The sequence below is a fragment of the Terrapene carolina genome, unplaced genomic scaffold, assembly GCF_002925995.2.
Source record: "Terrapene carolina triunguis isolate 2854851 unplaced genomic scaffold, T_m_triunguis-2.0 Scaffold136, whole genome shotgun sequence".
NCBI lineage: Eukaryota > Metazoa > Chordata > Testudines > Emydidae > Terrapene > Terrapene triunguis.
Window position 1 is genome coordinate 542,990 of NW_020664487.1, and position 25,673 is coordinate 568,662.

Consider the following 25,673-nt stretch of genomic DNA (forward strand, 5'->3'; position numbering starts at 1 on the left):
TTTTTTTGAGTTTTCGTTTTTTTTTTAGAATAAATAGTAAGTAAAGATTATTTTTCTATAACTGTGCCTTTTCTTTTTAAGTACATGGTTTGCATTGAAAATACTTACATTTTTCCATATAAAAGGTAACCCTTTTGTGATCTAACAGTTGTCCCAGGGGAGAGATTTTTAAAAGATTGTAATGATTTTTTGATACCAGAATAAAGATTATTTGAACATTAAATACCATTTGCTGGGAACTGGAAAGAATCCAATGTATTAAAAAAAGCTCATTGAACAAGCAATCTTTGCTCATAACACCATTAAAGAAGTTTAAAGTAAAAAACTGTATCTGTGTTTGACCATGCATCCCAGTTGAATATGTGGAGGATCTGTTCTATAAAAAGGTGAAGGAAAGCCATGTCAGGTCCTGAAAGCTACTGTACATTCTAATTGCTAGGTTACTGGTGAATTCTCTCCCCTAAATGTCCTTGGCTAAACATTTCTGCTAAGCCAGCAAGTCACATCCAGCAGAAAGCGCCATCCGCTTGCTGAAACGCTGTGATTGTTTGACTTTATTAATTGTTCTAATATTTTAATGGGTTTAGTTATGAGTTAGGGCTGTGCAATTACAGAAAATGTTTGCATACCACAGTGTTATTAATGTGAGCATTCATCAGCTGGTGCTGCAAAACGCTGTTACGCAGTCCTGGACTAGATTTTTCCCACAGTCCTGAAAAGTAGTAGTTCAAACTATTTGGCAAATTCTCATTAATTGAAAATGAGTTTAGGAATGATCTACCAACCCCCACCCCCCCGATAGGGCTACTTAAACTGTTGCTATTCATTATATCTAATTATTAGTTATCAAATGGATAATGTGCAGACATTGGTTTTTTTTAAAATCTTAAATAACATTTGCATTCATTAAAAGTTAAAGATAAATCTTCTAGTAAAAATTACCAAATTTATACAATCTATACAGTAATTCATTATGCATGAATTGTGCTGTCCTTCACATATGTGCTTGTTTTCTATAAATATAGGCAATTGGTATCATTTATTACTGCAATAAGGAAGAACTCCTTTTATGAATAAATTTCAAGGCCAAAAGGGAGCATTGTGATAATCTAGTCTGACTTCCTGCATAAAATTAGAATAGGATAAAACAGAATTTCACCCCGGAATGACTGAGTTAAGCCGATATCTTATGGTGTAGCTGGAACATATCTTTTTAGAAAAACATCCAGTCTTGATGTAAAGATTTCAAGTGATGGAAAATTCCTTGGCATGTAGTTCCATCCCTTGGTATGTTAATTACCTTTGTTGTTCATTACTCATGTAAGGGTTAAAAAAAAAAAAGGGTACATATTGTTATCCATTTGAATCTAGCATAGAGGTTTTTGCTTGATGCAGGTTGCTGTCCTTGGTGCTGACAGCACTGTGATTGGGAGCCCATTGAAAGGTATGAACTATTCTTTTAAGTGTGCAAGACAGAGATGCTGAAAGCTATGTGTATACTAGTAGTAATAAATTAGTGAATGTGATTGTTTCCATAAACCAGTGGATTTAGCTGTCATTATCCATGGTGGATGAACTGATGCTGCAGAACAGCCTCCATAGTAAACACCATGAACGCTTTATTGAACTATTTTTATTCAGTTGTTTTAAAGAATATCTTATTTACACTTAATTAAAGAATCTTTCTTTAAGCCAGGCATTGGGATGTTTAGCTGCCTAGTGTGAATAATTATCTCCATAACTTGGGCCTTCCTGCTTACATACAACGTTAGTTTAGGCGGGACTGCGGAAAACAGTTATTAAATGTGACAAGAATATGAAAATTGAGAGCGGTCACCCAAGAGAATAACAGCAAACCCCGTGCAAGGACTCTGAGATGAAACCCGACGTGTCCTTGAACAAGGAAATCTTAAGACAACAGTAGCTGATGGTCTTTCCCCACCCCCACAGTTGAACTGGTTGTGATTTATATTTACTGTCAAACTAAATATTCTCATTTGTTTCATCCTATGCCATGCAGGCTGCTTGCATAGTCTGGCTTGTTTAATTTTTGTGCACTGCACCAACCTTTCCCACTGACTGCCTCTCTTTGCCAGTGTAGAGGGCATGATGACAGGAGAGTTCAACTCCACTCTACCGATTCACAGCAGGCATATGGTCCCTTAGGAACATGGGAAGTTATTAGTTAAATTAAAGAAGATGGGAATCAGTACAAGAATTATAAGATGGATAAGGAACTGGCTAAAAGGGAGAAAGCAGTGGGTTCTGCTGAAAAGGTGAATTATCAGACTGCAGGAAGGTTAGTAGTAAATTCCTCAAGGATTGGTCTTGTGACCAACCTTAGTCATTTTTTTAATCAGTGATATTGGCACAAAAAGTAGGAGTGTGTTAATGAAATTTGCTGACTAAAAAGTAGGGAGGCATTCTCAATTCAGAGGAGGATCGGAATATTATACTGGAAGATCTGGATGAACTTGAAGACTGGAGTGACAGAAATGGGATGCAATTCAGTAGTACAAAATGCAAGGTTATGCACTTAGGGTCTAGTAATAAGAATTTCTTCTACAAGCTGGGGTCTTGTCAGTTGGAAACGGAGGAGGAGAGAGACCTGGGTGGTGTGGGTCAGTCACAGAATGAATGAGCCACCAGTGTGATGCGACTGTTGAAAAGGCAAATGCAATCCTAGGATGTATCAGGTGCGGCATTTCCAGGAGGGGGAGAGAGAGAGAGAGAGAGAAATATTCATGCCATTGTACAAACAAGGCACTGGTAAGACCCCATTTGGAATACTGTGCGTACACTTCTGGTCACCCGTGTTCAGAATGAAACTGGTGCAGAGAAGAGCTACTAGGATGCTCAGTGGAATGGAGGGCCTAACTTATAAGAGAAGACTGGAAGGATTTGGCTCGTTTAGTCTAGCAAGAAGATGCCTGAGAGCGGATATGATTGCGCTCTATAAATACATCAGGGGTAAATGACAGGGAGGGTGAAGTGATATTTAAGCTAAAGGCCAGTGTTGGCAAGAGCACAAATGGGGATAAGCTCACCATGAACAAATTCAGACTGGAAATTAGAAGAAGGTTTCTAACCATCGGGGGGTGAGGTTCTGGAACAGCCTCCCAATAGGAGTTGTGGGAGCAAACAACTCATTAATTTGTCCAGCTCTCTCAAAAACTAATTGAGTGCGATTGTATGTCAGGGTTGCTTGCGATGGTTTACTTCAGGTTTACATCTTCATGTTCCTAAAAGTTCATGCTTTACAGTTTCAGCTGGCCACATGCAAGGGTCAGGAAGGGATTTTTCCCTCTCCCAATGTATTTTGTTTTCATTTTATCTCTTTCCTCTGAAGCATCAGGGATGTCCATGGCTGGAGATGGGACGTTGTGGGGGTGGGGTAGGGCTCTCAGGTGGCACAGAGCTTTCTTCTGGCTGGCTGTTTCTTGTCACCATACGTAAGATCAGGAAGGAATTTCCCCCCCAGATTATATTGGCAGAGATCTTGTGGTGGGTGCGGATCATTTGCCAGGATTAGCTGAGTATATCTTACTTAACTATTTCCCTGCCACTGTGGGGGGCCTTGGATATTAGTGCAGCTCTGTCCCTCCTATTCTCTGCCTGTGGCATATAATAGTCAAGTGTCCTGTGGGCTGTAATCCTTTGGTCTGTCAGTTGTTAGGTTTAGCATGTGGGTGCTGGGTGGTGTTGGTGGTCTGTGATGTACATTAGGCCAGATTAGATGATCTAGTAGTCCCATCTGGCCTTAAACTCTGATTGGCCTACATTAGAGCAGCCTAGCAGCTGCTCTAATCTCACACCAGGGTTAGCACAGATCAGCCTGTTCACTCTTCCATACGCACAGCACCAAGTGACTTAGCACAGGAGAGAACTTCATCCCTTCTTTTCAAGTTTTTATTCTGTACGTTCATATTATGAACAAAACTAAAGAAATTACATTCTGTAGAACACTGAGGGAGGCAGTCACTCCTGACATTTGTAACACAAGTCATTGCCTCCTTGGGGCACAGCTGCCCCATGGACACACAAGGAGTCCTCACTTGTGCCCCTACACTGCAGCAAGAGATAATTACAGTCTCTGTATCCCTGCATGCAGGGTTGGCTGCCTCCCTGCACCATCTGAGGCATAAGGCATAAGTTTGTGTGGAGGAGGAAGGGCACTGGCCAGATTAAATCCTTTTGAGTCAGTCTGTCACAGTTAGTTACTCACCTAGACTAGTACTTTTCTCCACCAGGAATTGCCTTCCTCCTTAGTCATTTCTCTTGGCTTTCATTCCTATTCATTTCTGTAGGACTTTTCCATAAGTGCAGACCATAACTTCAGAACTTTGTTTAGGTCCTGTATCATATTAACTGCAACATGTAAATGGGTTTGGGGTTACTGAACTTTATGGAATTTTGTCAATGTTTGTAATTGATGGGGGTGGGGAGGGGGAAGGAAGTGAGTGGTGGGAGAAAAAAGGGGGAGTAGTAGAATCAATTACATAAAAATCCATTCATCGTATTTCAAGGGCATTTCAGAGAATAAAAATCTTGATTAATAGACCTGATGGAGAGACGCACAATGTTATCAAATTGCTTAGAATGGAACTGAATAAGTGGTGGTGGTCTCACTGACTGGAAAAAGTTAATTACTATAAACCTCATTGGTGCTGAGTTGAGCTGCTGAGAATCAAGGAGTGAGACTTTCAAAAATGCTCCGTGCTGACCTAAGTCAGCTCCCACTGAAGTCAATGGGAGTTGAACTACTGTCATCACTGGAAGCAGAGTTAGGCCAATGTTGAGTACTTCAGAAAATCCCACCACAGGAATTTTATCCAAGGGCGTTGGTCACCAATGTCCTGTTGTCCCATGATCTGAGAACTTAGAGAACTCAAGAATGCTGCTGTTGGGGGAATATCCTACTTGCCTTGCTTATGTTAGGTTTCCCTTTGACTTTAGTTATGGTAGAAGATGTTCAAAACTAATAACTGCAAAGGAGAAAAAATTTCTCCTAAATTTGAATACTAATAATGGGTGGTGTCCACATCTGGATTGGAATACAGTTCAGGTTGGACACAAATCCAGCTCTGATTCAAACAGTGATGAAAATGTTGTTCTCAAGCCAAAATAGTAGCAGTCTCCTGAGATTGTATGGAGAGGTGTTTGTTACAGAGCCTTGATTTGACTATCTGGGAGCGACTGGCAGGACAGTCTCCAGGGAGAATTCACTTTCATCTTGCTCTGATGGAATTTAGTGCTGCTAATTTTTAAGACTGAATGTACAGCCTCCTCAATTTTTTCAGAGGGAATATATTTTTGGGGTGGGGGGAGTCCATTTGCAGCTGACTTTGCTCAGTGTGTTGTGGACTGGTTTATGACTACCCTATACTTGGAATGCTCAGGTAGCATGGTGATGGGTAAGAAGCTGAATAGAATTTGGGAGTCTTGTCCTCCCCACTCCCAGCACAACCCTGGAAGAGGTAGTCCTATTGAGGTAGCCAGCATTTTGGGAACAGTAGGGGAGATCAAGGCTGACCTCAGCATTCCAGGCCTCAGCAGGGGGATGTTGAGAAGGTTTGATTGCTCCACCGGTGTATGGCTGCAAAACAGACTTGCAGAAAGCTCAGGTTATGCATGTAGAACAGATGGAGTAACAGTGACTCCTGAATTCATTGCACTGGCATGGCATTATGCCTGCCCCTCTATTGGACAAATATACTGGGTGAAATCTTGGCTCCACTGAAGTGACTGGCCAAACTCCCATTGACTTCAGTGTGTCCAGGATTTCACTGACTACATGCAGTGGTTCTCTTTTTCCTTCCCCATTGCCAACAAACCTCTGGCACGCACAGCTGTCAGAGATCCCTGACTTGTCTTGTAATTATACGTAAATGTGATTAGAGAAAATTTCCCCAAAATAGAGTGCTGCAGTCACTCATGTATGAATACTGTGTATTTGCGCAAGTTTCTCCTGAGACTTTGATGAAAACAGAACTGTTGGATGAATGTTCACAGCAAAGCATACCAAAAAGCATCTGGCCATAGTTGGATAGGATTGCTAATCAGAGTTAGCAAACTTGTTTGTAAATAGGTTCCCTGCTTTTACCCAGAACCGCTGTAGTCCAAATATAGGACAGAGGTTCTCAAACTGTGGTCCGCAGACTACCAGTGGTCCATGAGCTCCATTCAGGTAGTTTTCTCTAAGGTGTGCACCTGGGCGGCCGCACACGAGAGAATGAAGGGCACCCCACCTAATTAGTGGAGCCGTGCAGGCGTGGCTCCACTAATTAGGTGCCTGGACCCTGGAGAAGATGCACATGTAAGGTGAGGTGGTGGCCTTGGGGGGAATAGGGGGTAGGTGGGAGGGGGCAGTGGGGTGAGAAGAGAGGGTGGGGGGAATTTGGGACATGCAGGTCTGCGGCGGCCAAAGAAGTGACTTTCTCCAGCTCGAGGGCTGCGGCTGCCGGAGAGAGACAGCCCTCCTTCTGAACCTCAGCTCGGGGGCTGCTGCGGCAGGGGAGAGAGGGCACCTAATTAGTTGACCTAAGTACATCGACCTTGCCTCTACGCCGCTCGTGGAGTGGAGTTACGTCGGCGTAGCGGGGAGTTACGTCAGTGAGAGCGAAATTCAGTGTAGACCGGGGTCGGCAACCTTTCAGAAGTGGTGTGCCGAGTCTTCATTTATTCAGTCTGATTTAAGGTTTCGCGTGCCAGTAATACATTTTAACGTTTTTAGAAGGTCTCTTTCTATAAGTCTATAATATATAACTAAACTATTGTTGTATGTAAAGTAAATAAGGTTTTTAAAATGTTTAAGAAGCTTCATTTAAAATTAAATTAAAATGCAGAGCCCCCCGGACCAGTGGCCAGGACCCGGGCAGTGTGAGTGCCACTGAAAATCAGCTCATGTGCCGCCTTCAGCACGCGTGCCATAGGTTGCCTACCCCTGGTGTAGACACTCCCATAGTTAGGTTGACATAGTTAGTGTAGACCAGATTTACCATGATACTTAACTTTCTTTAGAAGTGACTTGTTCACAGCCTGTAAGTATTTAAATGAAGAGAAAATTTCAGATAGTGGAGGACACTTTGGATCTTGTTTGATCTTTCTCTGCTAGATTAAAGGCTGGAAGATGAAAATTCAGACTAGAAATAAGGCACAATTGTTTTTTCACAGTGAAGGTAATTAATCCTTGGAACAACTTCTGTAGGGATGTGGTAGGCTAGCTGTCACTTGAAGTCTTTTTAACCTAAGATTTGATGTCTTTCTAATCAATAGTTTGAGCTCAACCACAAGATATGTTTGATGCAGGAATTACCAGATGGTTTATGTTATGCAGGTCAGACTAGATCCTCATAATGGTCCCTGCTGTCCTTAAAATCGATTTAATCTGATCCTGCCTCCATGAAAGTCAGTGGCCAAACTGACAGAAGTATCAGGCATGAAGTTGGAAATTAAAAAGCAGATTCTGTACAGTTTGGGAAACTGTCTGTGCTCCAACTAAACTGAAACTAAAAAAGGAAAAACAATGTAGAGGGGAAATCACCCACTTGGGCTGTTTGGACAAATGGAATGAATGAGTCATTTGATTAATTTGTGATTGTCAGGATCTACTAATTGCTTTTCTGACAAAGGAGAGGGAAATAGCAATCTTCAAGACAGAATGGAAGAGCCATGGTAGTCCCTGAATTAGTAGACAGTTATGATCTTAATTGCAGAATTGCTTAATAAGTGCCTGCGGCCATCACAAAAGCTTGTCAGACAAGCAGGCACCGATATGACTAGCATCCAAGCAGAAGGCACGTGCCAAGTGGAAAGCAGGTGGAAGAAATAACATAGAATAGCATGGGAACTCAAGTCATTTTCATACAGGGGGCAGGCTATTAAAATACAAGCCCTCACCTCTCTTGGAGGAATGTAAGAGAAGATCACCACGAGTACCTAAAAGAACTACAGAGATTGACAGGGAATGTGACAGTAGGGAAGCTTAGTAGCCAGCATTATTTAAAGGTGTAGGACCTGATTCTTCATTGTCCTACAGGTTGTCTACCCATTTACACCAGTGCCAAGTAAATGCAAAGTGGGTGTAAAATGTGACAATTCTGCTTTGGTAGTAGTGTTTTACACTCACTTTCCACTCGGGAAGTTGGGCACACGTGATGCAGGACAGTAGAGATTCAGGCTCATGGCTTTCTGTCAAATTCACACCAAAGGTTCATCTGTTATGATCGGCCAATGTATTGGTCATCCAATCCATTTGTTGGATGTTTCCACTGAAATAATCAGCAGTGAAATACTTACGGGTGTGCACATCTGAAACTGCTATTTTTAGGGATCTGAGTTAAAACCGTGTTGTGATGAATGAGACTGTTTACATACATCTCAGCTATTGTTTCCAGACCCACAATTGCATCAATTTCCATTTTTTTCACATTTGCAAGGTTATTTTCACAACCACAGTATTGCAAACCCAAACCTTCAAAACTTTGGCAGCAGGCCCCCTGGAATCACGAGATTGGTTTATAAATCATGATGGGACTTCTTAAAAAATAAACAAACAAAAAACCCGACAACCAAAAATGTATTTCTTTTATTTGCTCTCTGGTTCCTGAGTCTCTAAGGATTATTTTTCACATTTTCAACTGTTTCTTTGCAACCATGAGGGTTAGAAGCTTGCTATTTAAAAAAAAAAAAAAAAAAAAAAAAAAAAATTTCAAAAACTCCAAAATTTGGGACTTTAAAAAAAAAAAAACAAAAAACAAAAAATTTTAAGAAAAAAAAAAAGAAAAAAAAAAAAAAAGACACCACTGTGCCCGGGAAGGCTAGACACATGATTTTAAAAAATGCTTTGGTTCAGATTTTTCAAAATTAGGTATCTAAACCGTGGTTCCTAAGTCCATCCAAGTAAGTGGCCTGATTTTCAGAGTGTCTGCAGCTCCCACTGTCTTCAATGGATACTGCAGTGGGTTGAGCACCTTTGAAAATCAGCCAGGTGCATAAATCGGGAGTTAGGAGTCTAACTTTGAAAAGCTTGGCCCTCAGCCTTCAATTCTGGACCAAACGATAGACTTATTAGATTATGTGAATATTTGTTGACAAAAAGAGAAGCGGTGATCATGGTAATAGAGAGAGAATTGTTTATAATGAGCAATATAAATGATTTTATAAGCATATTGTTTTTTAAATGGAAACCTGTGTATTAGCTTTTGCTAAAAGGAGAGTCTCAAGGCTCAAATCTCCCAGATAAATAAATAAATAAATAAAGTTATTTATTTGCTAGAGGTACAAAAAATGAGGTTCACAGTAAAAGTTCTTTAAGAGATTGTTTGGAAAAAACTAACAATTAACAAATTTACTTCTAATTCTCAGACAAGAAAACTTTTTTTAGTACTATGAATTGTGGGTGGATACAGTGGATTCTTCATGCAAAACAAACATGTTGGGAGGAGACTTTCAAAGGCACAAATGACAGATACTTAATTCCTATTGACTTCCAGTGGGAATTGGATGTCTAACTGTCATTTGTGCCTTTGAAAATATACCCCATGAGCCATATTTTGGATGAGGGAAACACTCCTTAACCACGGAGAAGCTCCGGCCTCTGTAATGCATGGGTTGGCCGCCCATGGTATAATTGGGATTAGTGGCCCGATGCTTGGAGTCAATTGCAGTCTGTGGTGGGAACCAGAATAGGGCCCTAGATGTATAACTGTGGAGATCCCTGTGCACTTGCACAGGATTGAACTGATTTCCACACTTTCCTCCAAAACACTGAGGCTCTGATTCAGGAAAGCACTTAAGCAAGTGCTTTGCTTTAGCTCAATGGGACAATTTAAGTAAGTCAGTGGGACTTAAACTTGAGTATATGCTTAACAGCGGTGCTGGAACAATTTTTGGAGTGGGGGTGCTGAGCTGTACCCCTCTTCCCCCTGTCTGCGCTCCTCACTGCCGCCTAGAGCTGGGGCCAGGAGCAGGGCCGTGGCTCTGGGAGGGGAGGATGCGGACAAGGGTAAGGTGGCGGAGGCTGGGGTCACAGCTGGGGTGGTTGCGGAGCCCCGGGCCTGGGGCTGGCGGCTAGGACCCTGGGCCGGTGGCCGGGACCCTGCATGCGGGGCTGGCAGCCGAGTAGGATCCGGGGCTGGCGGCAGAGGCCCTGGGCAGCAGCGGGGCCAGCGGCCGGGACCCTGGGCAACAAGGATGTGGGGCTAGCAGCCGGGATGCTGGGCGCAAAACCTGTGGGTGCTGCAGCACCCCCCCACTCCCCTAATTCCTGCACCTATGGCGCTTAAATGCGTTCCTGCATAGAGATAGACATAATCATATTCTTAAATGCTTTCCAAAGTCAAGGCCTGAGCAAGGATCATCCGTTAGGATCAGGTTGCATTCTCTGCTGTCAGTTTCCATTAGTTGAAGCAGGAAGTCATTGATGGAGTGCTATCTTTCCTGCTGTCTAATTCTGTATTTTGTTTATGAAGAACAGAAAATTGGCGGTTTAACGCAAAAGCAGGACTCACATATTGCATTCAAGAGACACTTGTGCTCTTGAAGCCAGCATAGTGAATATTGGCGATGTCACCTCCACTTCTTACTAACATTTCTTTCAAGTAAGAAGACATTCGTGGTCAATATTTAATCTATTTCTTCTGTTCAGCAAGTTAAGTATCTCCTTAGGACAGATAGGTCTCCTGTAATAAGGGTGAATCTTTATGTAAAGATGGAGCAGGAGTTGAAGATGCTTAAAGAGCTTTACTCTTCATTGAGTTTCATGGAAAACTTTGAAAAGTATCCTATTTTAAAACAATATTGTTTATACGTGGTATTGAACATAAACCAATGTACCTGCCTACTATACTATTGTTAGGAACATTATGGATTTCACATTCCCACATGGAAAAAAAATCTCACAGCAGTCTTCTGTTCCCTTTTACTGAGATTATTCTTCACATTGAAAATGCTATGTAGGTCCTGTGACTTTTGTGAATTACCTTTTTTGGTCCACCATACATACTGCAGTCCAGTTAGCAAGGAACGTTTCTAAGGTCAGGAGGAGGTTAATCTCCACGCTAGTTCTCGCTTATGAGTTTGACAACAAGGGTACTAAATAGAGTCCCAGTTCAATAGCTGTAGGGATGGCAATTTTGGGGGATGATCTTTCCATTAAGAATCAAAATGAGGCTCTTTTCACATAGGTCACTGTACAGTTGGCATTTGATAACTATCAGTCTGAGCTTTATTTAACGTGATTTGGAAAGTTCCAATATCACATATCCAACGTCGTGGGTCATCACCCTATATCGGATCTATTTTTTAAAATGTTCAAATGTTACCAATCCTAAATGGTCAAATCAGGAGTCAGGCCCCCAAAATTATGAGTTTTGTTTAAAAATTGAGATTTAAAAAGTAGTACATTTTGGGTTTCTTTTATTTGACTTTTGGTCTTTGAGGCTTAGGGTGCAGTCAGGTCACGTTTTCAAGATGTGCTCTGTGACCAAGACAGCTAGAAGCTTACTTTTTTAGAAATGGAAGTGGAGATTCTCACCTAGTAATAGGATTCCAGTGAAGCAGGGTCAAGCTGTAAATGATATCAGAATCAGGCCCCGAGTCTGTGGACCTTCAAGACCTGCTTCCAGGCTTATCTATTTGCATAGACTGTTTGAGGGTGGAGTTCTTTTCAGGGTGGAGACTTTATTGACTTCCCTAATTGTTTTTGATGAAGTCCCTTAATTAACATTATCTCCGTTTGTGAGCTAGTTGTTTTTTAATGCATGTTAGTTCTGTAAAGGCATGTAACAATGTTTGAGTGCATTTTATACTTAAGTTATTACATGATGTCTCCTAGGCTTTGGTTTGAATTTTACACCAGCTGAAAATTGAACCTGCTCCCATGTGGTATATCTTGATTTCCCCCTTGGTTTTTGTAGTTGTGAAACTCCATCATTAATTTATCCCTGGCTTTGAAATAGTCTGACAGCATTAGGAACTAGACAGAATTTTTCCCTAGCTGCATCGGCAATGTTTCTGTGCCGGATGTTTCTTCAGCAAGAAGGGTTCCGAGGTTAGGTTCGCTTGGGGATTAGCATTGGAAAGTTTGGGTGCTTATTTGAAACTTTTCTGAGCCTTTTAAGATTTCTTGTCTTTTTCTCTTCTCTGCTCTCTCCTCTCTCACTGCTGTCTCCCTGAGTTCCAATCAAACACATTCTTCTCCGGTTCCTGACATCCTCCTCCCATTCTCAAGTAGCCCTTTCCCTAAACTGCAAGCGTTCCTGTTAAGTGCTGCTTTCAGGCAGGCTAGATGTACCGCTTCCCCTAGCAGCCATAGGCGCTGACTCCGTGGGTACTCGGGCTCAAGCACCAACAGAAAAAAGAATAGGGGGAGCTCAGCACCCACCAGTCACAGCTGTTCGGCAGGCTGCCCAATCAGCTGTTTGGCAGGGCTGCCTGCTCCCCAGACAGGAGACTCCTGTCCAGGAGCGTGCGAGCCACTTGCACACACTAGTGTGACCAGGTACAGTTACCCCAGTGGGTAGGGCTGGGGGCAGTACAGCCACGCCAGAGGAGCTGCCCGGGCTGGGCCATGGTTCCTGTGAGCAGCGGCCTGACATGCTGCTGCTTTCGCCCCTGTGGTTCCTGATAGAGCCCTGCAGCTCCTGCTTTATATCCGTGGGTATCTGCATCCGTGGATATAAATTTTATATCGACGCAGGGCTCTAGAGCTGTGCTCTGCTATCCCTCCTCCCATTTTCCCCAGCTGCAGGAGGAGGGGCGGGGGGCAGAGGTGTAGTGTAGAGGGGCCAGCCCTGCGAGGAAGTGGGGAGGAAGTTCCCTTTTCTGTGGATTTGAGGGGTTGGAGAAATCCTGAGGCTATCTCCTGACTCCTCCCCTCCAAAGGGACACTTTGAAGGAGACTCCGTGAGGTCATCATCAGAAATTCTTGGCTCTACAAGTCTTGGTATCTCCATGGGAGGGTACATTTTGGCTCATTCAAAATAATTTTTGAACCATGCATCTGTTCCAAAGCCTGGCTTGCTGTTCATGGTGACAGACCCTTTGCATACAAGGCACCTTTACATGAAAGCAATTTAGGACTTTTAAAGCTGCCTTAGGCTATAGATACCCAATTCCCATTAATTTAGGGGCACAGTGAACAGTAAAAACACCACACTTTCCACGGGCCCCACGTCTGGACCCAGGTTGATCAGAGTTAATTTACTGACAGCAGAAACCGTCTGCTTTTCTGTAAATCTGTCCCTGAGCAATTTTGACAACTTAACCCAAGAGACTCTTGGAGGGAGAGAGAGAGAGATGTGAAAGGCAAAACTCCAGACAGTAAACTTTGTTTTTTTTAACAATGATTAGAAAAGAAATACTCTACTGCCTTGGATCTATGGAGGGTGAGGAGGGAAATAATATACAGTGCAGCCAAATTTGCTCATGACATCTGTGCAGAAAATAAATTGCCTGCAGACTTAGAAACTGCCTACTATCGAATCTGAGTTTTTGCTTGAGCTATTTTATTTGTCAATTTGGACAAACTGTAGCTTGGCGCATTACAGCGGGACCCTGACAAATAGAGGCAGCATTAATACATACCTCCCAAAGCAACCTTGGAATAGAAACGCTGATCGAACCAGAGACTCTGAATTCAGACTGGGAAGGGGGAAGCTGGATGTTAAGAGGGGGAAAAGGGTTGTGTGGAAGAAGGGGGTGGGGTGGAGATGCAGGGAGAGGATGGGAAACTGATTGATTATTTGTTTGGTTTGCTTGGGGAATCCCAAAATACCAGTTTTGAGGTTTTAAGAGACACATCTATGGGGAATAAAAATCAAATCACAGTCATTAAGGGCCTGCTCCTCCTCTTGGAGAAGTCAATAGGAGCAAAATTGGTATTCAGATTTGATACTCAGGCCCAAATTCAGATGTGGTGTCAATGGGTGAAACTCCATTAACTTCAGTGGATTTATACCCGCTGACACTATAAGGCTAAATTTGGCCTAGAGTTTCTTTTGAGTCAAGGAAAGGAAAATGTAACACATGTGAACAAATACAGTTGTCATAACTGAAGATACTTGAATATATCCCCAAACCTGTACAGCTAAACTCAATGCATTAAAGGGTGTGTGTCCCCATTTGTATCCCCATTGTACATTCAAAATATGGGAGCAGGGAGCTTGCATTCTTTTTCGTAAATGTTTAATGACTTGTACCTCAGACTGGCTTTGTATTTTCCCGAAACTCTGCCTTTGCTTTCTGGTTGCATGCTGGGAGTTACATGCTTATGAGTAGTGGTAGGCCAAAGCAGAGCTGGAAGGAGCATTCCAGCCAGAAGTCCTGCTAGGATTCTGCCCTCACTAGGGGAGGCAGGAATAGGAATAGAATCCATCTCCTTTTCCTGCCACCGACTTGCAGTGTGACCTTGGGAACGTCACTTAACAGCTCAGTGGCTCAGGTTCTCCATGTGAAAATATGGGAGATGACGGTGATTTACTCACCATTGTGTGTCAGGTATTTAAACCCACCCCCCAAGAGTCCAGCTCAGGTAGCTAGGAAGAAGAGCAGATTGAGAAAGCTGTGTGTTGGAGGAAGCCCCTTCTCCTGAGTTGGTCGTGAATGGCTGTCAGAAGCTGGCGTCTTTCCCCGGCAGACGTGGCAGCAGCATGAAGCTCTCACCTGCTCCCCTCTTTTCACGAGAGACGTGTGAAGAAGGGAGGGGAGTGGGTGAAGACTGCCTGCCGCGGTTGCCTGCTGCAGCTGCCGCTACCAGGGGAAGGAGACGGCTCTTGGCAGTGATCCATGGCCAGCTTGGGGAAAGGCTCCCCACCTGCCAGTCTCCTGCCTCTCTGCTCTCACTTTGGCTTTTCTGAAGCAGATGTCTGGCGTGTCAGCCGCCCTCCCTCGCCCATGTTTGTGCCTAAGCACAGTAGATGTTCACACTCCTCTTCCTTTCCCAGCCTCCCAAGCAGGATCCCTAAGGGAGGAGGCAAGGGGATTGACCATTACCTAGTGCTGCCGCAGCATGGCCGATTGCTGATCTACTACTCGCATACTGTCTGTTCTGCTGCTGTCTCCAACATTACTCGTCAGGGACAAGGGTGGGCAGTGAAAGGTGTTTTTTTTGTTTTTGTTTTTGATTCTCTTGCAATTTAAAAAAAATATTGAACCAAAAATGAATTTTGTTGTAGTTTTCAGTCAATTGAAAGGTTAAACAAATGATTTGGGTTGACAATACATTTCATTTGACCTGGAATGAAATGTTTCCTTTTGCATTTAAGCATTTTAAATAACATGAAAGGAAATTTCCAAACAAAAAGGTGTTTTGAATTGAAAATCAAAATGTTTTGTTTTGAAAATGTTGAAATGAAACATTTTTGATTTTTCTGGAATTTTGTTGTTTGTTTTTGTTTATGACCAAAACCATTAGGCAAAGTCCACACGAATTCACAAGATGTTTTGGTAGCACTAAATCTACTGGTTTTTGCTGAAAAAGGTTTTGGTTGAAAAATTTCACCCAACTGTAGTAGGAGATTCTCAGCTCTTGTTATCAGCCTAGAAATGGAGGCAGGGGCTGGGAAGATAGCGGATCTATCTAAAGCTTTCCTGTTGATAAGGCAGGAGAAAGAGACTCACCAATATTTTGAAAGCATGGGCATCAGGATGGCAATATCACACTACAGAAGTACTCAGTTCAAAAGGGTGAAATCCTCAGGTGCTCCTGAGCTATGCTTGGCAGGCCTAGAAGTGGGGGGGGGGGGTCATTATCGGCTTTCCACCACCTTTACATCCCCACCACTGCCAGAAGTAGCCTGGGGGCTGCTGAAACTTGCCCCAGCTGCTGTCATCCCCTAGGGACCATTCTGCCTGCTCAGGACCATAGAGCACTCTGGCCATGACCCCTCCCATCCCCAGCACACCCACTATACTCCATTTGGGAGCAGTCCTGGCTTTCTGCTGTATCTGTCTCTTTAAGCCAGGTTCCGTCCCTTTGCACTGACAAAAGGAATTGTAGCAGTGGCCAGGATCTGGGCCACTTGATCACAGTTCCATCTGGAGCAGCCAGTGGGGTTTCCATATCTAAGGCATCCAGGTATGGCAAAAACTCACTCTCAGTCACCATATGTCAAGGAGCTTAAGCAGAGGCGTTGGGTGGTACAGTGGTTTAATACACCACCCCTTTGTCCATGTAAGCTGGGTTCAGCTCCTGATTTAGGTCAGAAGTGAAGACGGGGTTTGCAGTCACATGTAGATGTAAGTTGCTATCACAAAACTATGACACGTTTCGGCATAAGTGACCATCTGCGGCTTAAGAGAGGCCCAGGACTGATTAGTATGTGATGTTACAGGTCCAGACCAGGGCCGCCCGGGGGGGGGGGCAAGTGGGGCAATTTGCCCCGGGCCCCACAGGGGCCCCCACAAGAATATAGTATTCTATAGTATTGCAACTTGTTTTTATGGAAGGGGCCCCCAAAATTGCTTTGCCCCAGGCCCCCTGAATCCTCTGGGCGGCCCTGGTCCAGACTGAGTGTAGGATTTCAGAGTGCTGTGGGTAAATGTCCACACTGCCTGCTACTGCTATTCCTGACTCCCTTTCCTGGCCAGTATCTCCAGACAGTTTGTTTCCTTCAGCAGCAGGACTGTTAAGGATTTATAGTCCTCATTGCACGTGTACAGCGTAGGTCAAGTGCTGATGATGACTGGACAAAAAAACTGTCTCATCTTAAACTTAATCCTCTGCCTATCGTGTTGTGAAAAAGGGGTGTCTAAAGGGAGAACCAAAGTTTTGTCAGTATTATCAAATACCAGGTGTCTTAAAATCAGTAAGTGATAGGAAAACTACCACTAAGGGGTATGGTGATGCAGTGCCAAGGTGTCCCATTCGTCGCAGGAATTCTCTGTCCTGAGGCCCAAATGTTGTTCTGTCACGGAGAAGCACAACTGTATAGATTTCTGGTATAGGGCTGCATTGGCTATATGTCAGGGCAGAATGTCCAGCAAACAGATCAGTATTTTGTGTGTGGTGTGAGCTTTTTTTTTTCTTGTTCTGTTCTGACGCTATAGGCTATTCACAATGGAGTCTGTACTAGGCCTTTGCTTTCCTTTGCTCTTCCAAGGAATGCAGGGAGAGTTGAATAACTGGAATGTTTATTCAAAAATTGATTCCTTTAGCAAACTGCAATGTCCGCCCTGGTGATATGGAGGCCCCAGTTCTCAGTGCCAAGATTCGACAGTGACTGCAGGGAGCCAGTGCCACCTCTCTAAACCTTGGCTGCCTGGCCCTGGTGGAAGTTAAAGTAGGACCCCTGTTACTCTGACTTCTGCTGCTAGCATAAACTCCAGGAGAGGACCAGGCATAGTGGAGCTCAGCTCTACCATGCTCCACTTCTTCCTTAGGCTGACCATTGTGGGAGGCAGCTGCCACATCAGTCCTGCTCTCCCCGTGCGGTGGGACCACACCACCTTTGCTGTGTAAAGGGCGTTATGTGCGTGTGTTGGGGGAGTGGGCTGTTGCCCCTAACCAAACGAATGTTTCCACTTACGGCCCAGTAATTCTGCCACATGCTATGACAAGAGGAAAAAAGCCAGTCTCTTCCTTTGCTCAGATTTTGGAGTTAAGAAACCTATTCTATTAAAATGTGCCTGTACTAAAGGGGCTTTTGCAAATCTGTGGGCAGCTAAATGAATTATGAAATGCCAGTGAGGGCTTGGTAAAGGAGATGGGGGACTCAGTTAACACTGTCTAAGCAGTTGGATGGTGTGGGGTGCACATAAGAGAAAAGACGCTGGGCTGCAGACCAAGCACTGGCTGGTGCCGAGGCTCTGATGCCTGGATAGTCCTGTTGTGTTAAAAATGCTGGTATAAAAACTAGCGTGATGCTGTCGCAGGAAGCCAGCATTAACGCATCCCTTGTGGCGAAGCCAAATGTTAGATTAATCACTCCAAGCGAATCTGGATAAATGAGATGCTAATTTATGCACATTGCCATTAGAAACCAGGGAAGAAGCTCCTATAATTTTGTCTGAGGCTCAAACAGATCTGCGTGGTAGAGTGACCTTCAGCCTTGAGACCCACTGACACAACCAGCACTAATTGGCACCCTGACTGGCAGGCACAGCGGAGAGCCCGAGGAGTCAATAGACATGGGGTCTAAAGTACTCTCTTACCCCGAGGGCCAGTCCACTTTGATCAGGGTGACCAGACAGCAAGTGTGAAAAATTGGGACGGGGTGGGAGGTAATAGGCTTCTATATAAGAAAAAGCCTCAAATATCGGGACTGTCCCTATAAAATCGGGACATCTGGTCACCCTAACTTTGATCAGGGTTGAAACACTTTAGCAGGATGACATGGGGGCAGATTGACGTAGACAATGCTTTCAAGCAATAACAAGAAACAATGCAGGGGTTTTCAAAGGGGCCTAAGAGTTAGCACCCAACTTGGATTGAATTTGGATAGGAGCTGGGCACCTCACTACTTTAGGCTGCTTGGAAATTTTCAGCTAAAATGCTGTTCCCTCCTCATCAGTAATGCTAGCTATTTCTAGCATGGTTGTGGCTCTACCTGATCTAGCTGCAGGGGGATCAGTAATTTGCCTAATCCTGCATGAGTTTGGAGTGGTGCTGGATGTTAATTTTGATTTCAGTTTTGCTAATCTTCTCACCAACATCAAACTGAAAAAACCACCACCACCCCCATGATGTGGGCAGAAGTACCCTATATTTTGTAATGCCACATTATTAGGGGGAGCAACATTTAAAGTATTAAAATCAGAATTTCCAGACAGCAACCCCTATGGTCTTGAAGCCAGCTCAGAGTAATTTGGGAGGAAATAGGGTATATCTGGGGGAGAAGGCAGGGGTGCATGTTAAGATTATGGCAAGATCAAAATATTTAGAGGCGTTTTCAGAAGTACTCAGTTGACTGCCACCAGTAAGAGCAGAGTTAATAGACAGCAATAAGAACAAAGGCCAATGCTGGGTGCTTTTGCAAACCCCATTCTAGGAATCTGGCTCTGTTGCAGAGAGATTTGTAGACTAGGTTCTGGACTTGTATCTCCTGGGACCCAGAATCTCTTCGTGTTATCTTTGATCTGGAGGTTATGTTGAAGTCCTACGTATTAGAGAAGGGCCAGAAACAAAAATCCTGCATTTAAACACTCCCATCATTGGGATTTTACAATTATGTCTGAATTCTGCAGCTTGGGGCCCATTTCTACTTTCTATAAAGTAACCCCATGGCAGTATAATTAAAGAGCAGCATGATAGGTGTTATATTAGGGGAGATAATGGGGTATTCCCCACAACTTTCCACAGAGGGTGGGAATCAATAATGCTTCACGTCCGCTCCTAACCTTCAGACTGTTTTGGAGGGGGAAGAAGGAGAGGTGAGGGTAGATCGGTCCCAGAGGAGCTCTGGCAATAGCCCAAAAACCCAGAGTAGAGGAAGCCTAGGTGGTAGAAATGTTACTCTTTGTTTGCAAGAGTGAGTGATGCAGAGATGTCTCTAATGAATGCACTGCCGTGAAGAAATGTTAAAACTAATTAATTGCCATCTGTCTTTTATTTGCTAACCTGTAATATTGGTCACATCTGAGGCATTTGTCAGGAAGGGGGAATATAGAAAAGGTTAGGAAAATTGGTTTTCCTGGCAGTTGTTTAGCTCTCCCACTCTGAACAAATTTTGCAAAGGAGAGTGGTACCCCAAATAATACAGGGCAGTGACACGGGGTGTGTGCCGTGTGTGACATATCTTATTGCTGTTCTTGATTGGTGCTGTAAGTGTTGGGGATATTGACCAATTGTTGCTCCAAATGCTTTCCTATTATTCCAATGGATCTAGTCTCAATGATGCTGCTGTTGCACTTTGGAGGTACCCAATATGACATCCCTTCTATTTGTCCCACAATATCACATTAGCCTCGATTACTTTAGTATCCTACCGCACAGGCTCTAGTATTCTAAAAGAGCACGAACACTTAGCTTTTGTAGTAAAATCAAAGGAGTGCATTGTGAACATATGAACTGCTCTGTAGTAGCCATTCAATGCAGCTCAGAGCTGAGTTTCACACTAGATGGGACTGTATTCCGTAGTCTACTAACCCTCATAAAAATTGAAAAAAATAGACTTACTGGGACTGCAAATTCCTTGCTTCATTGGAGCAGGGATTCCTGTGGATGCTGCATCCCAAAGGAGCAGTCTCATTTACATTGTAGCAAATTGCCTCTAAGGAATATCCTTCTACCTACTGCTTAAGTAATAGCTGCAAATAAAGTAATCTGCCGGTGCGGTAAAGGAAAGATTTTTTTCAAAGCACCTAAAGATTCAGGGGCACAAGTCCCACTGACTTGCAGTAGGACTTTTGCTTCTAAATCCTTTAGACATTTTGAAACTATCCCATTATAAAACTGAGGCACAGTAGGTAAAATTTTCAGAAGTGTCTGAGTGATTTAGGAGCTTAAGTCCCATGGAAAGTCAATGGGATTAGGCTCCTAAGTGCCTGAATTGCCTTTTGAAATGGGGTGTAGGCTCCTAAGTTAGTTAGGCACGCTGAAAATTTTACCCGGAGACTGAATCTGATGAGGTCAAGGTCTGTTGGCTGCTTATGCAAATGACCAAAATGTGCCTTCCATGAAAGGGAAAGAGTGAGTTGGTGTACACCCTCTCCTTAAGGAAGGGACTATTGAGTCCCTATGGAGGGAAGGGAAAATACCTGCCCCGCTTCAATGGTACAGTATGTGCTTGTTCTCAGTTTTGGAGGGATGGTTTGACTGTTGAGCCTCCTTAAGAAAGCAGCCCTTTAAAAGGGAGCACTCCCTGGATCCCGTGAGGAATACACTCTGCCTGGATTTTACTCGGAGAAGATCCCTTTAGGGCCAACTGACCTGGAAAGTGGGAGCCTCAGACTTTAATCTGCTTTGGGCTCATGGGGTGGTTGCTGCAGCATTGTTTGGCACACCAGGGTAGTTGGTTATACACCATCTCCCTTGATTTTTGATTTTCAGTGCATGATTAATCCAAAGGGTTAAAATACCCTCTCTTACGTTCTGCCAAAGAGATCAAACAGTTTTAGGAAATTCTAGCCTACGCTGGGGACATAGTTGTTGTTCCTAGCAATGAAGTATCCATGGTATTACCATTTGCACACAGGATAGGCTTTCACAGGGATCATGCTGTGTGGCCATTGTTGAGTCACCAAACAATGATCAAAGCATAAATCAGACCATGCCAGGGGGTTAGTATTGGAACTGAGCAGATGATGACCATTCTGCTTTGTGACAGCTTACAAGCAATGAACTGAAATGTTTAATTTCAAACTGGCATGTTGTTTTGATTGAAAATCAAGACATTTTTCATTTAGACATTTCTGAATTGAAAAATATTTTTTTTTTGGAGTCTTTAGTATGAGGAAACTGTTTGATGTGTCAACTGTCTGTCTTCATTCAGTATGAAAACAAATGTCAAAATAGCAGAATTTCCTATGGAACAGAAATTGTATTTTCCAACCAGCTCTATATTTTATTGAATATAAAAGAAGCTGTTGTTGATTTGCCCCACAGTTGTTACTGATTTGCACTGAGTGTAAGTTGTGTCCGTCTTGGTGAAATTCCTGTGCGAGAAGAATACCTGGTCTCTGAGTAGATTCTGCATTTGTCACCCCACCAAATCGAAAAACAAGTTCAGAAAAGCTAAAGGTGACCAGAAACAATAAATATTCATAACTCTGTTATCATTTGGAGCACACAAGGGAATTCAGGCCCTAAAAAGATTTACCTAAGTGAATTTTATTTTTTAGGGGAGCCTGGCCAGAATAATTCCTTAAGCATAAATTATTCAGATTTATGCTCTGGGCTTCTCAACGTTGGATCCGCGGGAGCAGATTTGATTGAAATGAAGGGTCATGCTGCTGATGGAATTGCTTTGACTGACTAAGCCATTGTCACAGCCTCAGCTTCTTGGGCAACTAGCATTTGGAATATTAGAAAAACATTTTGTTACAATGAAAGAATTTGTATTAGGCTTCTGCAGAGACATTAAACCCTAAATGTAGCCCCTTTTGTACTAGAGTGAGGAGGCCAAATTCTGTTATACCTGTGTGAATCCAGTCTAGCGCCACTGATTTCAACAGAAGAACTATTGGAGACCAGAACTTGGCCAGGAGAGTTGTACTAGTAGCCTAAAGATACAGCCACACCCACCAGCAACATCTACACTTCAGTTTTGTTTTGTTGTAAAATAATCCCTCCAAGTCTTCTGTTTCAAACACTCTTTTAAAAAAAAAAATCAAGGTCAGTGCACACAATGTTGCAGATGTTTTCATCTCAAGTGCTGGGAACCTCACAGTGAGCTTGCCCTGTTGAGAGGTCTAGACCAATGTTTCCAGTGTACGTGGTTTTGATAAGCATCTGAAGTAGAGATGGGACTGAGCTGCAAAGCTCTACTCTGGATTCAGCCTTTCCCAATGGGTGAGATCTGGGACTTTGGTTTGGCTCACTGCTGAGATGGGGAAACTGAGCAGTTTGGCTCTGAATTAGAGCTGGCCTGATGATGCTAATTCCCTTTCATGACAACTTTTGAGGCTTCAAAGTTTGTTTTTTGTTCCACAATGTAATGAAAACAAAACCTTTAGAACGTTGCTTGCAAATGGAATTCTGTTGAAACATTCCTTTTCTGATTCAAAAGGTCAGGTTTTCCTTTCAGCGTTCGCGCGCGCGCGCTCTCTCTCTCTCTCTCTCTCTCTCGAAGTGACCGGAGTGTGCTCTGGACCTCGGAAACCTTCCTGCCGAACACTTCGTTGAAACTGATATGTCTCCACAAAACGTTTTGGCTTTGACAAAACAGCATGTTATGTTGAAATAATGAGTAATTCTCAAGGGCTTACACAGAGTAACTTGAAAATGATGCATAATAAAATGAAAATTAATTAAGATATGGAAACTGACTTTAGACTGTATTTGCTTGTCAGCTGGGAACCCTAAAAATACTACTCCTTAATATGCTCCTATGAACTATCTTTCCCCTTCCTGCTACACTTTCCCCAGTGCTTTTTCTTTCCTAACTCCAAATGTGCAGGGGACTGGACTAGATGACCTCTTGAGGTCCCTTCCAGTCCTATGATTCTATCTAGGCTTCCACACACCCAACAGATCCTGCCTTTCCTGATAATCCCATTATGGGGTGACTGTCAGACTCTCAGCCAGTGCCATTGCAGCAGGTGAGATCATTGGGGTGAAAGGGTAGCCCTGCCTTTGTTGTTCTTTCTGTGGCCACACCTGCTGCCTCAGCAGTCAAGAAGGGCGCATGGCATAGGAGCTATAATGGTAGCTCTAGGTCACCTGAGGATTCCTTTATACAGGGGGTATACCCGAGAAGCCAGATCTGCTGAATTGAGGGCTGCTTTCTGCGGGGAGAGTGGCACAAAGCACCTGAGCGCTGAGGAGAATTGAGACTGTAGATTTTAACTTCATAAAGCAATACATGTGTTTAGTTCCTTCAGGAGATTTACATAGTAAAGTCAGTGCTCACGGTGGGAAGAGTGTTTCTCCAGATCCGGCACAGCACATTCTTTAACCTGGTGTCAGACTTCTCCTGGGGAACCCCTCAGAAGGTACCAGGAGACCCATGTCTTAAGGCTGCGGGACTGTTGCCCAGATGATTGTGCCTGTGCTGAGGGAGGTGAAGTCTCTAGGAGGAAGGAGGAAAAACTTAACAGTGTGAGCTCTGAATTCCAATCCCATGGGGGAGGTGGAAGCCCCACTGCTAGAACTGGGCTAGTCAAGGACCGTGCACAGGGAAATACGCTGTAGGGAACAATGCGGTGCTGGCAGGAGTTGGGCTACCTAATCTGCAGGTGTAGGTATGTCTCTTCTTTAATATTTCAGATTTTATTTAAAAAAAAAATAACGAAAACCAACCCCACCCCCAGCCTATACATGGCATCTGGAGACAGGACCATTTTGTCCCCAGAGTTACGTGGAGAAGACTAATCGTAGTAAGGCAGGAGAGAGCTAGAGCTACAATCCAGTAGCTAAATCCCTTCAAACAGCGGGATTGGATTGACGGAAACTGGATAATCAGGGACTTTTCTGAATGATACCATGTCTATTCTGCTTTGAATAGATTTTCTTTCTTACACATCTTTAGCAAAGAGCACCTTTACTCATGTGGTGCTAACTGGTTATCCACTTCTGGCAAGAGAAGAGGAGCTCATTTTTCTTTCCCAAGGAATTATCCAAAAAGTGGACAATACGTATTTGGAGCTTCTTGGCAGAGGGGCTTTATGACATGAGATTTGTACAGTAAGGTGCTTTTGGGTATCTGCACGGATGGCCTTGACAACAGCAATTTATCTTGTTACCCTGAATAGGGGCAGGGGTGAGGTGATAGTTGGCTCCAACTTTTTCTTGGCCTTTTTCCCCCACTTGAACTGGTAGCAGTGACAGTATGAGGAACTGGCTTAAATTAATTACAGAGAGTGCCCTGAAAACCTCGACATTCACTGCAGTGTTCCTAAGTGCTGCGGTATCTTCCTAGACTTGTAATGGGAAGGACTGAAAATTCTGAATAAATGTAACTGCTGAATATCCTCAGCCTTTTAGTTTGATGGGTATATGGCCTGCTGGGATTATTTATTTTGAACTATATAGAAAATTTTGTAGCAGGTTTCCTGTTGTATGGAACCCACATGGGTTCTCATCAAACAACTACAATCCATACTCGATGGGGACCCCATCCTGAAAGAAATCTTTCCTGAACCCCCACTTCCGGCCTTCAAATAACCTCCAACCTCATCGTCACAAGCAAGCTCTCCACAGACTAGGACACATGGCTCAAAATGGCACCAGACCCTGCCAGAGCAACAGATACAAAACCTGTAGACATATCTCCACTACTACAATGATCAACACCCCCCCCACAACACACCTTTCAAGATCCATGGATCCTACACATGCCTAGCATAACACGTGGTGTGCCTCTTCCAGTGCACTAAATGCCCCAATAACAACTATGTAGGTGAAACCAGACAATCGCTACGCTCTCGAATGAACTCACACAGGAAAATGATAAAAGACAAAAACACCATGTTAGCTGTGGGAGAACACTTTTCATGAAGTGATCACTCTATATCTGACCTCTCAGTCCTCATCCTCTAAGGAAACCTGCACAATACTTTCAAAAGACAAGCCTGGGAGCTTAAGTTCATAACTTTGCTAGACACTAAAAATCATGGACTGAACAGAGAGACTGGATTTATGGCTTATTATAACAATCTGTTATCCGCAATCCCCCCTCTTTTTGTCCTATGACAGCAGAGGTATTAATGGGCCACTCTACCTTGAATGGACTCTAGCGTTCATGTTTTCAAGTTTTTCTCAATAACCATGATGGTTAGAAGGATTTTTTTTAATGAAAGCTGAGATTTTCACATAATCACATGAATCCAAGAGCTGGGGATTTAAAAAAATCAAAGATTGCAAGACTTTTGCAACATAATCACCAGAGTTGGCTACATTGAAACAGTGTAAAGGGGCTTCAGTCTAAATGAGAATCTCACTCCAAGTGTTTATCAAACAATAAAAAATGTGTAGAAGTCAACCTCTTTGTAATCAAAATAAAAATGGGAAAGAGGGACAAAAATCAGCAATTAACTTGCTGGAAATAATTCACCTACCTCTACTCTGCAGCTGG